The following is a 16,289-nucleotide window of genomic DNA, read 5'->3' as shown; positions in this document are numbered from 1 at the left end:
CATTCATACATCCATGAACACTTAGGCTGTTTCCATATCTTGGCTATTATAAATAATTCTGCAGTGAATATGGGGTGCATACATCTTTCTGAATTAGTGTTTTGTTTTATTTGGATAAATACCCAGAAGTGAAATTGCTAGATCTTATGATAGCTCTATCTTTAATTTTTTGAGAAAACTCCGTACTGTTTTTCATAGTGATTGCATCAATTTACATTTCCATCATAGTGCACAAGGTTCCCTTTTCTCCACTTTCTTGCAATTGTTTGTTATTTCTTGTCTTTTTCATGCTAGCTAATCTAACAGGTGTGAGGTGGACATTTCATTGTGGTTTTGATTTACATTTCCTTGGTGAGTAATGATGTTGAGCATCTTTTCATGTACTTGTTGGCCATCTGTATGTCTTCAGAAAAATTTCAATTCAGGTCTTTTATTTTTTAATTGGATTATTTGGGGTTTTTTGCTACTAAATTGTGTGAGTTTTTTGTACCTTTTGGATACTGGGCCATTACCAGATACCAGATTTGCAATTATTTTCTCCTATTTAGTAGGTTGCCTTTTCATTTTGTTGATGGTTTCCTTTGCTGTGTAGAAGCTTTTTAGTTTGATGTAGTCCCACTTGTTTGCTTTTGCTTTGATGTCAGAATTTAAAAAATCACACCAAAACCTATGTCAAGGAGCTCACTGCCTATGTTTTCTTCTAGGAGTTTTATGTTTTCAGGTCTTATGTTCAATCTTTAATCCCTTCTCAGTTAATTTTTGTTTTGGTGTAAGATAGTGGTCCAGTTTCATTCTTCTACATGTGGCGGTCCAATTATCCCATCACCATTTATTGAAGAGACTGTCCTTTCCCCGCTGTACATTTGTGGCTCCTTGGTCATAAGTTAATTGACCACATATGTGTGGGTTTATTTATGGGCTCTCTGTTCTGTTCTGTTGATCTGTGTGTCTGCTTTTATGCCAATACCATACTGTTTTGATTACTAGAGCCTTGTAATATAGTTTGAAATCAGGGAGTGTAATGCCTCCAGCTTTGTTCTTTCTCAAGATTGCTTTGGCTATTTGGGGTCTTTTGTGGATCCATACAAATTTTAGGAGTGTTCTATTTCTGTGAGAAAAAATGCCATTAGAATTTTGATAGGGACTGCATTGAATCTGTACATTGCTTTGAGTAGTATGGACATTTTAACAATATTACTTCTTCTAATCCATGAGTATAGAATATCTTTCCATTTAATTATATTTTCTTTGGTTTCTTTCACTTAATGTTTTATGGTTTCCAATATACAGGTCTTTCACCTCCTTGGTTAAGTTTATTTCTAGGTATTTTATTCTTTTTGCAATTGTAAATGGGACTGGTTTCTTAATTTTTCTTTCTGTAGCTTGCTATTTGTGTTTAGAAATGCAACAAATTTTTGTGTATTGATTTTGTGTCCTGTAACTTAACTGAGTTCATTTATTGGTTGTAACAGTGTTTTGATGGAGTCTTCAGGGTCTTTTAGATACAGTGTCATGTCATTTGCAGATAGAGTTTTACTTCTTCCTTTCCAGCATGGATGCCTTTTATTTCTTTTTCTTGCCAAATTGCTCTGGCTAGACATGGAGTAGGAGATGACCTTAAAATACAGTGGTGAACTTAGTACCATTTCCCATCCTTCCTTACCCCCTGACTGTTCTTTCCTCTTCCAGACTTCTTCTCCTTTCCATCTTAGACTGAAGTTGCTCTTTTATGATTTGCTCTTTCAAGGTTGGTTGTCATTTAAAACCAAAACACAAACATTTACTTAATTTTATCTATTTTCAAATGTTTTGGGGGAGAGGTAGGACAGACAGATTAGGGATTCACATAGGGGTTGGTTGTGGACTATACCACACATGTCCATACTCAGAAATGTCCTGTGACTTAATCCAGGCAACCACTCCCTGGGGTTCCATTTGGATTCTTCCAGTATCGTGGCTTCTGTCCTGTTATCCTGGACCCAGTGAGACTTAGAGCCTTGGCAGGGACAGAGCCTTCTCTTTCTTTGGTAATTCCTTGCTAGGCCAATATTTGCAGGCCCTGATGCTTTTCACACATTATTTCCTTTAATTTTCACTACAATTCCATGCAACACCTATGTTACACAGCTGGGTGAGAACACTTAGAGCCTTGTCATCTCTGATCTCTGGGTTTTCTTCCTTCTTTATAGGCAGATGTAGTAACGAGGCTTAGTTATTGGACCCCAGGATTTTTAAAGAATTTTTTTTAAAATATGTTTTCTGGGTTGAATTTAGAATTGTTATCATCTTGATTGAATGAAAATACTCAGCAGTCCTTTGTGAAGAGGACACATGCAGATATTTCAGAGTGATTAATGAATCGTGGAGAGACTCCCATGGGTCATCTTCTCTGAATATTTTTATAAACGGCTAGCAGAGATTAACTTTTTTCCTAGGGAAAAGTCTAGAACTGTGCTGTTGATTATGGTAGCCACTAGTTATATGTGGCTATTGAGCACTTGAAATTCATCTAATCTGAATTTGAGATGCACAGCAAGTATGAAATACCAGATTAGAGAACTTAGTAGGAAAAAAGAGTGTAGGGCATTTCATTAATAAATTCTTATATTAATTTAATGTTGAAATGATATTTTGGTTACATTGGGTTAAAATATATTAAAATTAAGCTTGCTTGTTTCTTTTTACTTTTTAAAAATGTGGCTCCCAGAAAATTTAAAATCACATATGTGCTTGCATATATTTCTGTTGGACAGCTCTCTGGTCTAGAAGAAAGATATCTAGAAATATGTGCTTCTAATTAAGCACACCTTACATTTTTGCACCTTTTTGTCTGCTGGGACTGCTTATATCTACCATTTAAACTAGCTTAGAATTAAACTCCCACCTTTGCTTTACAAACATCTGGCATGTAACACCCAGGCACAATTATTTCTTTGCTGCAGCCATGTTGCCATAGGAGCAAAGTTATGGTGTAATAAAGAACAACTTGAGCTAATAACTTGTATATGAAAATAGTTACATCTTCATTGTGGGAACCATGAGGCACCCATACTGTTTCATTGCACACACAAATCCCTTTTATAATGATGCTTTTTCATTCATTTGGCATGCTTTTATTATTATTAATACAACAGTGAAAACTCTATATATATCAGGGTAAAAGCATCTATTTTGGATAATCAAACCTATAAATCTTGTGGCTGCTCAGATATAGCCAATTAACTCCCCTTTCTCGGAACTGCAGTATACCAGATGGTGCAAAAAGGGTGGTCACATACTTTTTGCAGTGCTTTTGACTGAGTGACATAGTCAAAAAAGCTATGAAAACTAGTGGGGAGGGACATGTTTGTCAGTTGCCAAAAATGTTCATTTTAAGCTCTGATAAAAAACAATGTTTCTATTTCTTAAAATGTTGACATCTTCATTAGCCAAGTACATTAACAGAATCCTTCATGGTACACTATCAGGGCCTTTCTTTGTACCTCCCATACCCTCTTATTTGATAATGGATTTTTAAAAAATAAATAAACCAGTGGTAATACTTTATAAAGAACTTCAGTCACACTTCATACCTATTCTGTGATATTGCTTTGTTTCTTTGCCTATAGCACCAAGTGATGTTGTTTTATGTTTGGGGGGTGGCGAGAAAGACCTAGTCTGTATATAAAATGTAATGCAGTTAGTAGGCAAAGTGGGGTTACCATTGGTGTTGCTCTTATATTTTCATGAACTGTTCTTTTAACTTTATATAAAAATTCCTGGTTACCATGTTTAAATGGTTTGATTGATGCTACCTAAATATTTATTGAATTAACTAGTTATATCACCAAGGTAAAATACACACTTGGAAATTTCAAAGATCAGGAAATCGTATTTCATGATGACATGAATTTTGACTTGCGTGTGTGTGTGTGTGTGTGTGTGTGTGTGTGTGTGTTTGTCTTCTGGGTACAATCTCTTTAGGACATCTCAGATCTTGGTTTTATTGAATTAAAATTTGCCACATGATTCTAATGTTGTTTTTTTCTTTTTCTTAAGCTGTGTTTTTAGGTAGTGGTTACTTCTGAATTCTTTGGAGCTTATAATGGCAGACTTTTGAAAGGCTTAGATACGGTTTAAAAACCTGAATAAAAATAAACTGAGAAAACTTTCATATTTGTACACTTCTCATTCAATATTGTTTCTTGCCTCCAAATCTCCTCCAAAAATATTTCAGATTTCAATTTCTGTTTGAGTTGTTCATCATTCCTACAAACTATATAGCTGACCTTTTCATAAATTTGATTTTGGATAAAAACGATGACTTAGAAGATATTTCACCAAGTAAAACCCTGCCAAAACCTGATAAGTGGGGTTCAAAAAATCCAATCCTATAAAATGAAGGTTCAGGATATTGTGAGGTTAATGAAATGGGGGGGTGAGCCATTCAGCTGGCTGCCACGAAGTTCCTGGGGTTTTGGGCTGTCAGCATCCCAGTGGCAGTGTGATGCCACCTAGCGATGGTTGTCCTCTGACTTATGTATGCATCATTGGCATTGATCCAGCATTCTCTACAAGGCTGGGAATTCTAGGACAGCAGCAGCAACTCCAGGAATCTCCTAGTTAATTGGTATGCATTTCGTTGGCCTCATCTGTGGTGACTGAGTCAGAAGAACCCCAGGACCAGAAACCCATTCTCCTCCTCCCGACCTCCCAAGAAGAGGGTGCCTGCCACTTTTAAGAAACCTCCCCTTCTCCTTTATGTTACTGCTCCATTCCTTCCCTCTCCATGTAAGAACTGTAACCCACCCACCAGATCGGAGAATAGGATTAGGCAGAGAGGAGTCAATTCCCCAAATCTTTGTTATTGCTGGGCCCGTTCATGTTGGGCTTTGCTGCAATTTTGTTGCTTTCAATGGGATAGCATTAGGAATGAATTTGACAAAAACTGCACCCTCCACTTACATGAGCAGTTTTGGATTTTAATTCCCACGTATTTTTACCTCCTGCCTCTAGATGATTCTTAAATGTATAGATTTTAGTTATTTTTTAAACAGACTTTATTTATTTATTTATTTGACAGAGAGAGCAAGAGAGCACAAGCAGGGGGAGCAGCAGAGGGAAAGGGAGAAGCAGGCTCTCCCTGAGGGAGCGCGATGTCGGGCTCATTCCCAGGGCTCTGGGATGATGACCTGAGCCGAAGGCAGATGCTTAACCAACTGAGCCACCCAGGTGACCCAGATTTTACTTATTTTAAAATTTTGATTATTTATTTAACTGAGGAATGTTACCTTCATTGGGATATGCAGATGATATTTTACTGAATTTTCATTTTGTCCCCAAAATTGACCTTTTGAAACACACCCCTCCAGCTTTGATCGAGGGAATTAAGGGCAATTCATTTGATGAACACAGATGAAATAATACCTCCTTTTTATTTATTTATTTATTTATTTATTTATTTATTATTTTTAAAGATTTTATTTATTTATTTGACAGAGAGCCAGCGAGAGAGGGAACACAAGCAAGGGGAGTGGGAGAGGAAGAAGCAGGCTCCCAGCGGAGGAGCCCAGTGCGGGGCTCGATTCCAGGACTCTGGGATCACGCCCTGAGCCAAAGGCAGATGCTTAACGATTGAGCCACCCAGGCACCCCAATACCTACTTTTTAAATATAAGGTAAATCTCATGTGAAGGAGCCCTTCTGTTTTCCTAAATATCTACAGCATTTGATTTGAAACAATTGTACTGCATTTGGAAAAAAAAAAATTGTACTGCATTTGGGTCATCTCCCCTGCTAGAATATAAAAATTACCATTAATGACCAGATCCAATTCATCTTTACATAGCTCACATTGCACACAGTAGGTCTTTGATAAGTATTTTAAAAAGTAAAGAATATGCACATACACATGTACTTGTAAAATGTTTTTCAAAAAAACACAAGGGGCACCTTGGTGGCTCAGTCCGTTGAGTGTCTGCCTTTGGCTCAGGTCATGATTTTGGAATCCTGGGATCGAGCACCACGTCTCCTCCTCTGTGGTGGGGCTCCCTGCTGAGCAGGGAATCTGCTTCTCCCTCTCCCTCTGCAGCTTCCCCTGCTCCTTCCCTCTCTTGCTCACTGTCTTTCAAATAAATAGAAAATAAAAAAAAACAAAACCAAAAACGAAAGATAAGGCATTAGCCCTGATCCCTGCATTTCAGTGTCCTTCAGCCTGAAGGTTGCTCAAACATTATGTAATCACGCATGGCACACAGACAGCCAAAATGTTTTTCAACCTCCTTTGTCACTTAACTTATTTGAATATCCGATCTAGGCATTAGAGATTGAAATCAGCTGATTTCTTGGTGTTGTGAAAGAAATTGAGCTGTAGCCACAGCCTTAATAAGCTTTCATTCCTTCTGAATAATCCTATCCAGAGAGACAGCTTTTTTTTGAAGGGAAGTTTATCCAATTTTCAGTAATTAAAACCTCCCATACTCCAGCCAAAACTTCAGAAAGTTCTCAAAGAAATTCCAACACTTTGAGGTGCTGTGGGAAGGTCACCTTATATAGCAAGCCATTTAAGGTATGTGGGTTCTTGTTGCATAGAGAGGAACAAAAGGTGGTGATTTTGCTTAGGATCTTCCTCCGAGAAGATTTCGGCTTCAGTCACACAGTGCTCAAGAAGGCAGAATCTTTTCTTAGAGCTAATGAAATTGTCTGTCTGAGTCCCAATTGTATAATCATCATGAATTTAATTTTATGCTTGGATCTTTAGCTGAGAGTAATGGAGAAAATATGCTACTGGTTTGGGGGGAGGAGGGCACTTTAAAAGGAGTTGAAATGGAAATGTGGGCTCCAAGCCTGGGTCCAGAGACGGACTGCGGAAGAACATTGAATCCATCCATATCTTATGCAGAATTATTTGTGGGTGTGCATAGATGCATTTTTTGGGTGGATGCGTATCTTTTATCAGACTCTCAAAGGGGTTCAAGGCTCCCCGAAGAATTAGAACTGCAAATTCAAGGGACTTAGCTTAGTAGGTACATTCGAATGGCTTGACAAATTTAAGACGTCATGTTCCCAGGATTCCTGGGTGATTATAACAAACTCCATGTGGATATTTTGACTAATCTGGAAAACAGGTAATGTCAGGGCCTCATGTATTGTCATGCTCATTTAGAATAGTGCTCAGATCATGACTGTCAGGAACAGAGCCTTTTATAGGGGGCAGACATCCCGGGGAGTAAAATTAGGTGGGAAGAGAGAAAATTTATGTGGAAAGTCAACAAAATGGAATCCAGTCAGAGACTAGCATCTAGGGTGGTAGAGGGTCTAGAAATTATGCAACAGTATCAACGCAACAGAGCAGAGAACATTTAGAGACAAGAAAGCTTTGCCTGAGGGAGGGGAAATGTGATAGCTATCTTCAAATGTCTTGTGGAAGAGAAGCTGGACTGTTTTTATTCAGGGTGTCTGAGATGGGAAAAATCTGGGCAAGAGTGGGATTTGTAGGTTTGGAATTATCATAAAAAAGCTCTCCTATTAGAACCATTTAACTGAGATGCCCTGCGGGAGTGAGTGTGCAGGAGGAGGTTGGGCAGTCATCCGCAGGCACTGTGTAGAAGGGACTCTTGGATTCAGGAGACTTGGCACTGGATGATTTCCAGATTCATTAGTTCACAGCCCAAGTCCTCATCTCTACGTGGACGTCCAGAAGGCACCTTAAACTCATTATATCGACATCAGATTTATGCATTTCCTCTTCAAACCTGACCTTCTCTAGTTCTCTCTTATTTATAATTTTATGGAGATTTATTTTGTTTTTGTGTTTTAATAAAACAAATTTAAATTTTAATTAATTCCAGGATAGTTAGCATACAGTGTTATTATATTAGTGTCAGGTGTACAGTATGGTGATTCAGCAGTTCCATACATTACTCAGTGCTCATCATGATAAGTGTAGTCTTCGTCCTCTTCACCTGTTTCACCCATCCTCCCACCCACCTCCTCTCTGGTAACCATCAGTTTGTTCTCTATAGCTAAGAGTCTGTTTTTTGGTTTTCTCTTTTTTTCTTTGTTTCTTCAATTCCACATATGAGTGAAATCCTATGGTATTTGTCTTTCTCTGACTGACTTATTTCACTTAATATCATACCCTCTAGATCCATCCATCTGGTTGCAAATGGCAAGATTTCATTCTTTTTATGGCTGAATAATATTCTATTATATATATACACCACATCTTCTCTACCCATTCATCTATCAATGGACACTTGGGCAGCTTCCATATCTTGACAATTGTATATAATGCTGCAGCAAACATAGGGGTGCATATATCTGTTCAAGTAGGGTTTTTGTATTCTTTGGGTAAATACCCAGTAGTGGAATTACTGGATCATATGGTAATTCTATTTTTAATTTTTTGAGGATTTAAAGCAAATCTTTTCCCCAGTTGCACAATGTAGTGAAATCCAGAGCAGCACACTGGAAGTCATTCCGTAGAACCTGCTGCTCATGTTGGGGTGCAGTGAATTTTGGATGACATTACTTGGGAGTGAAATGCCAGCCCTAGGGCAGGGGTCCAAAGTCTCCACTCTCTAGGAGGGCACTTTGGAGGTGTTTACTCTGCCCCTGCTGGCTGCAGCTTCCTCTGCATCTGGTCTGATGGAATAATTGGCTTTGTCCTGGGAGAAGTAGCAATTTGATCAATAAAGGAGCATCTTTTGCTTCTCTGGGAGATCAGAGATGGTTCTTTGGGGTAAGGAGGAGCTCTGGTTTGGGTAGGACATAGCTATACTTCTGAGGCTCTTGAGTAGTGTGCCCCTAAATGCAGACCTGGAGACAGTGGTTCAAGTCAAGTAGTTCATTTAGGAGGCCATCCTAGGACATGCTATGAGGCAAGAAAGAAAAGTGAAGGAAGAGTCATTACTGTGGACAGCTGGGGCTCAGGAGAACCCTGAGAGACTGTAGACCATCCTATAACCTCTGACTCCTGCCCCTCAGCAGCTGAACCTCCCCCCGGCTGGCACACTTATGCTCACTTGCCTTCTGCTTCTTTGTGTCTGTACAGGGCAGGAGAACTGCCATACTGCAGCTAACGGAAGTGGGATGCATCACTGGGATGTCGTAAACTGGGCCCATGATTTGGACCTCAGACTGTTTGGCAGGGGCAGTAACTGAGGGAGCAGAAGGTGGGAGGACAGATTGGATTGAGGTGATGCTCGCAGGTAATGCTAAAGCAAAGGCCATGCATGGAGATGGAGGTTTGTCTTTCCAGCTCAGTGCCATCATACTGCTCCTGGGCAGGTGTGAGGGGCTTGTGGCTTGGGGCTAACTCCCTGTTAACGGGGCCCACTTCCACACATCCCCCTCAGGTTGTACTTTTTGTGACATTGCTCTTTATGGCCATGATGTTCCCTTTAACTAGATTCCCAGAACTACCAGGGAGAGAGGGAACAAGGAGCGGGTGATAAGGGTAGAAGTTGTTTTGTGCTTTACCACAGGCCTGCGTCTGCCCTGCTGGACATGGTCCTGCCTGTGTTGTGCTCTCGGAGTTGACCTAATTGCATTTTATCCAGGGAGTTCCAGGCAAGAAAACAGGCATATGCTCATCTGGATTCTGGGTTTTCCATGTAGCAGGTCAGCTAACAGAATTTATTCAAGCTCCTTCATAAATTTGTACTAACAACTACTGCCCCCTAAAATTTGGACTAGGAATCAAACCGGGTTCAGGTGGGCCTTGTCTGCAATGTTCATTTTTCTTGTCGTGGGTTAAGTCTACAAGGTGAATCAAGGAAGAGGAACCAGTGATGCTAGTTTTTCATCTGAACCACTGTTTATACTTTTTTGCCCCCCCCTCCCATGCTTTGCCTTGCTCTTCATGTGCCTCCCTTCACTCCATTTTCATTTAGTGATCATTTCAAAGAAAATATTGCAATAAGTGCTGACACATAACGCTGGAATTTCACATCGCTTCTATCCCCCCACCAAAAATTAGACTGCTGAAGTCATTTAAAATATAACTAATAGCAATTCAGCTTTCAGACAGAAGAATACAAAAATATTTCTCAGCCCACCTTCCACTTGGGTGCATAACATACAATGGAATGGTCTTGAAAACTAGACAAAAAAATCGAGTCATAAAAGCCAACCATGACTTTGCTTGTGTATTATGCCTTCTAAATTTCAGTCCTTCTGACTGGCTTCATTTTAAGTAGCTGAGAAAAATGGAATCTGCCGAAGATGGTTTCCAGTGTTCAAAGTCAGCTGAGACCAAGCCGGTGTTCGGTAATTACAGCCTCGCAATTTCTAGGAGATTCCATCCCCACCAGACCTGCCATCTCATGTCCCCATTTGTAACATTGTTCATTATATTCAACCTGCTGCCATCACTCTAGAGCTTTCAAAGGTATTCTGGGGGCTATCTTGCTGTAGGACACGGATAATGAAATAGTTAGATGTGACTTGTATTATAATCGCCTCACCTAACCCCCATTTAGCTGGAAAAGTAGACTTAATAAAAGCAGGAGTGAAAGGCACTTTATGTTTTTAATAAGGAGTCTCATATGGTATTACCTGCTGTTTTTCATTGTGTGTCTCGTCTCATGGTTTTCCTTTGAGAAACATGACAGAAGAAAGCCAAGCACATCTCTTAATCTTAAAGCACTTTAAGAATCTATTGCAGTAATCTACCAAAATCGATCAATAACTTCAAGCTAACAGGGCTGATTTCTAAAGTACATATGTGTACTTATAGAGACAGGCACATTCATTCGCTAGCAAGTAAGGGCCATCTTCTGTCCAAGAAACGAGAGGATTCCACTGTATAATAATTTAATGTTCTGTTTGCAAAAGGTAATTATAAAACTCTCATTCCATCTCCTGCTCTGATGGGCTCAGGATGAATTTAAAATGGATTAAGAGGAAATGGATAAGACGTTCTGTATTGCTGAACTCTGCCCGGTGTCATGATATGCAAACAGTGAGCAGAGCGCGGAAACTACTAAATACACAGTGCAGAGATGACAGGCTCAAATGCGAGAACGCCTGGATCTGCCGGAGGAAAGTCTTCCTAAAAATAGTGCTCACGATTTACAGAAGAGAAAATCTGACTGTGGTGTAAAAATCTTTGAAGGCAGAGCTGCTTGGAGCTGGATGATATAAACATATTCATGATGTTATGTTTGGAGAGGCGTCTATTTTCTCTGCATTAATGTCAGATGAGAAAGGGTAACAGCATCTATGGACCTGGAGTATGTGCTGGATAAAGAATCAGGCTTAGGAGCAGAAGGCCTGATTCCAGACTAGTCTGTGCCACTAATGAGCTCTATGATATTCAGCAAGGCACAATACCTCTTTGGGCCTTATCTATAAAATGGGTCTGTTAAACTGATCCCTGTGGCTGCCGCTGCTGAACAATGTGGGCAGACTGACTATTCAGGAGTTTCCCTAATTCTAGTCTAATTATATGATGCAAAATGGATTATTAATACTTAGGGACCACATTTCTCTAAAGCTGTTTGTCACCTCCCTTTTTCTTTTATGTCATTATGTATTTTTAAAGGTTTTATTTATTCATTTGAGAGAGAGAGAGAAAGAGTGCAAGCAGCGGGAGAGGCAGAGGGAGAAAGAGAAGCAGACTCCCTGCTGAGCTGGAAGCCCAATGTGGGACTCCTTCCCAGGACCTGGAGATCATGACCTGAGCCGAAGGCAGAGGCTTAACCATCTGAGCCAAGTAAAGTATGCTCTTGTAACAGGCCAATACTAGAGAGATGCAGAAAGAGAAGGATTCAAACTAAGTGTCCCTCCCAAACCTTCCTCTAGAACCACCCTCTTTCACCCCACCTAAGGTGATCGGTGATAACAGCTTAATATACATTATTCCACTGTTTTCACCATGCTTTTAATATACACTTATATATAGGTTGTTCTTTAAATAGTCTCTTTGATGAAAATGACATTGTTTTTCTTTTTTTTTTTAAGATTTATTTATTTATTTATTGTATTATGTTAGTCACCATACAGTACATCCCTAGTTTTCGATGTAAAGTTCCATGATTCATTACTTGCTTATAACACCCAGTGCACCATGCAATACGTGCCCTCCTTAATACCCATCATTAGCCTATCCCATTCCCCCACCGCCCTCCCCTCTGAAGCCCTCAGTTTATTTATTTATTTGAGGGAGAGAGCATGGGCATGAGTGGGGTGAGGGGCAATGGGAGAGGGAGAGAGAGAATCCTCAAGCAGACTCTGCTCAGAGCCAGGAGCCCAATGTGGGGCTTGATTCCAGGACCCTGAGATCATGACCTGAGCTGAAATCAAGAGACGGACGTGTAGCTGACTGAGCCAGCCAGCCATCCCTCATTTTTCTTTTAGTAATGTATCATGGACATTCTTCTAGGTTAAGGGTAGGAAACTATGGTGCTCAGGCCAAATCTGGCCATACTAAATGTATCGTCTGTGATTATTTCGCACTACAAAGGAAGAATTGAGTAGCTGTGGCAGAGACCGTTAGGTTACAGAGCCAAAAATATTTACTATTTAGCTGTTTAAAGAAAAAGTTTGCCAGATATTTTCAATATATGTAGTTCTATCTCCTTGCTTTTGGAAGGTTGCATAATATTCCCTAGAATGGATATGCATCATTGATTCAATTTGATTGGCTCAGGTAGTCAAAAAGTGCAGAGGAGTATAGGCTTCAGGTACTGTTAGATCCAGGGACTGAAATCATGTATTCAGGAGTCTGTCTCCCTCTGGTTAGTATTTCAGCTTTCTTCTCCATAAGCTCAATGCTCAGGCAGTCATTCCTCTTTTAGTTTTGACAAAATGGTCATCATCAGTTCCAGTCTTATATCTCATTCTATGCTGCTAAGAGAGCTTTTCTTTCCTGGTAGTTTTATCAGAAATCCTGGGTAGGACTTTCATTGGCCTGGTTGCTCAGCCCTGAAGCAGTCTCTATGGCCAGGGGCCAGTATTCTATTGGCCAAGCATAGAGCATGTGCAAGGGTGAGGCCAGTCTTGCCAAAACATTTGGAGTGAAAATGACCAAATGTGATTGCCCAAAGAATAACTGGGGTGCAGTTGTTGAAAGAGGGAGTGAATACCAGGAGCTTGAGACAGCAAATTCCCACTATAAGCAGAGATTTCCCGAAGTGCTTTGCTGGGTTGGATATTTGTACTTTCAAAATTTCAGTGACCATTGCTGGAGTAGTTTCCAGAAAGTTTGTTGTATTAATCATAGTCTCACCAAAATCCTTAGTGTTGAGTTTTCTGTATTGCTACTCACACTGGTTATTATAACAAAAAAAAATTTTTTTAAAGATTTTATTTATTTGACACAGAGAAAGAGTGAGTACAAGTAGGAGGAATAGCAGAGGGTGAGAGGGAGGCTCTCTCACCAAGCAGAGAGCCTGATGTGGGGCTTGATCCCAGGACCCTGGGATCATGACCTGAGCTGAAGGCAGACACTTAACTGACTGAGCCATCCAGGTAACCCATAACAAAAAATTTTTTTTACTGATGTTTGGAAATGGCATCTCATTATTGAAATTTGCATTCTAATGACTACTAATGAGATTAGGTATCTTTTTATAACTATATTATTAGTAATTTGTGCTTAAATTTATATGAAATATTACTTTGCCCATTTTCCTGTTGTTACCTCTCTTCTTAACATATATGTAGAAGCTTTGAGCATATTAGGGATATGAGTCTTTTGTCCATCATATATGTTAGAAAATTTTTTTCATCAATTATTTCTTGACCTGATTTATGGCATCACTTATTACATTAAAAGAGTGTATGTTAAGTTCTTCTGTGAAGGAGTCTTTCCAAATGTAGAAATCAATCTCAGGGCTGAGAGACTTGAGTAAAAGTATTTTTCAAAGTTATGTTCATCTCTATAAATATATTAAAATGCTCATCTTCAGAAGTTAACATGATTTAGGGTGCAGAAATAGAGTGCCACCCAGTTTGCTCTATTGCTGTGTGATGTTCAGAAAGAGATCTGGGCTCCGATACTTAGTCCCCTTCATCCACAAGTGGTCATCTGTACCTTCCTGGCTCATCCCTACCTTGGTCAACTAACAGAAGCCAAGGAATGTTTTTGCTTAAAATTAAAGACGCTGGGTACATGAGCTCTTACTCAGATCTTCAGTCTAAAGAAATTACTTCTATTTATGTAACATTTTTTGCTTAATCGTACTATAAGACACTCTTTTTAAACTTATTTTTTCATATAATTGTGATTGAAAAACTGTAATAGAAAAGTGTGTTTGTGTATATGAGGAGAACAGTTTTGAATCATTACCGTAAAGGTACAAATAGAGCATTTCTGTGTGCAGAGTAGGTGTGCAATCACACGTGATCTGTGTGCTTTGTATCTGAACAACTGACAAAACTGCACAGCAAGCTGACAGACAAAAGCAATGTGGATCATGTTATTTTTCTATTCTTAATGACCTAAATTTCAAGAGTCTTAGAGTAGTTTTGATTATCCAACATAGTCCTACCATTTCATTTTAGATTTTAATCTTTGGGAGGCGACGCAAGAACTTATTGAAGGATTTTTTTCCAAAGCAGTTTCTACCCATAGCTTAAAAGTAGATACATCAAAAGATTTTGTTTCTCCCCAATAGAAGAAGCCCTCTTTTATATTGGGTATTATTTTCCTTGACCAGTTTTTTTAGTTCGTTAAGCAACCTGGTCAAAATTGTGGGTAGTCATTTTCCTCTACTGACAGAGGACACTGCTTTGCCATCAATCACAAACCAGCAAAGAGGAATACGCAGGGTTGTTGGCCAAAGGCCAGGTCTCTGTAGCTGTAAAATCAGCCATTGGTTAGTTAATTAAGTGATACATAGTATGTATTAAGTGATCTCTATTCTAGTCAATAGAATATCATAGAAAGAAAGAATTATTGTAGAAGATAATCGTAGGTCACCAGTTGGAAAGAATTAAAAACTAAATTCTAAATATGTGATAAACGTGAATACATTTTGCTTGATTCATAGCTGAGGGTCTCATGGTGTCTATCTCAGTGTCCTCATTTGGTGAACTTGCTGCAAATGATGGTCAAGAGAAAATTCTGAATACTAGGATATTGAAGCTAGATACGTTCATTCTCACTCAAATTACATTCCTCCAATGCACGTGCCTTCTGATTGAGGAATAGTAGTAATAACAAATGTATGAACACACACACACACACACACACACACACACACACACACACACACAATTAAGCTCATTAATCCTCTCAACAACTCCATAAGGGAAACACTGATTCCTCCTTTTTACAGACAAGGAAATGGAGGAGCAGACAGGTGGAGCCCCTTGTCTAAGGGTGCCACGCGAGTATGGAAGAGCCTGGATTGAAACCCAGGCAGCCTTGCCCCAGGCGATTTTAATTCCTACATCAGGACTGCCACACAGGTCGTTTTAATGGTCTGGGATGGAGACTTATGCTCAGTACTGTTGGGAGTATTGTCTCCCTCCCTCCAGCACACACTCAGTTTGTTTTTGCTTCTGGTGGCGATGACACATTTACCTCGACCACTGCCCTACTTTACAGGTTGTGTGGATTGAAATATCACAACTGGTTGCTATACACACTGCTGCTCCTGACTTGCTAAGCTGTTGGCAGCCTTAACCTTCATATTTAGTTCCACCTGTTTTCTCTTATTCTGGTCACAGTGGGAATGAAAAGCAGCCGAGTTTCTATTTTTGTCTATTAATCGGGCCCATTACTTGGAAGCCATTTTTAAATAGACCTCCCTCCTTTTCCAAGTTCAGCAATCTGTTCATTTCTGTCCTGGTCCAACCCTTTAATCATCATCAGGGCTCACCTCCCAACTCTCTCTGACATCTCTATATTCCTGTGGAGCCCAGGATGGAATGAATATTCCAATAAGGCCTGATCATAGAGAATGGGACAGCACTTCTGGCCCTCACAAACTATGTAATTCTTTGCAGTATCCAGGTTTCCAGTTTGCATTCTTCTCCTGCCTCTGTCTGTATCTATGGCATTCTGATTCAACAGCAGCCCTTTAACAGTGGAATTATACAAGGTTCGCTGCATGGGACAGAAGTTGCTCTGCTCCTCAACTCCCTACATATACCAGATATAAACAGTGCCCATATTAGATCTTGAATTTTGCTAAAGAGGTTATCAGCAGAACACATTTCAAAACAATAATTGGAACCACAACTCTTCTTTTTAAAAATTTTTTAATTTTTTGAGGGAGAGAGAGAAAGAGAGTGCAAGCAGGTGGGATGGGGGAGAGAGAGAGAATCTTAAGCAGGCTCCATGCCCAGCCCATGACA

This window comes from Ursus arctos, unplaced genomic scaffold, assembly GCF_023065955.2.
Source record: "Ursus arctos isolate Adak ecotype North America unplaced genomic scaffold, UrsArc2.0 scaffold_12, whole genome shotgun sequence".
Lineage (NCBI taxonomy): Eukaryota > Metazoa > Chordata > Mammalia > Carnivora > Ursidae > Ursus > Ursus arctos.
Note: the sequence above shows the minus strand (reverse complement) of the source record.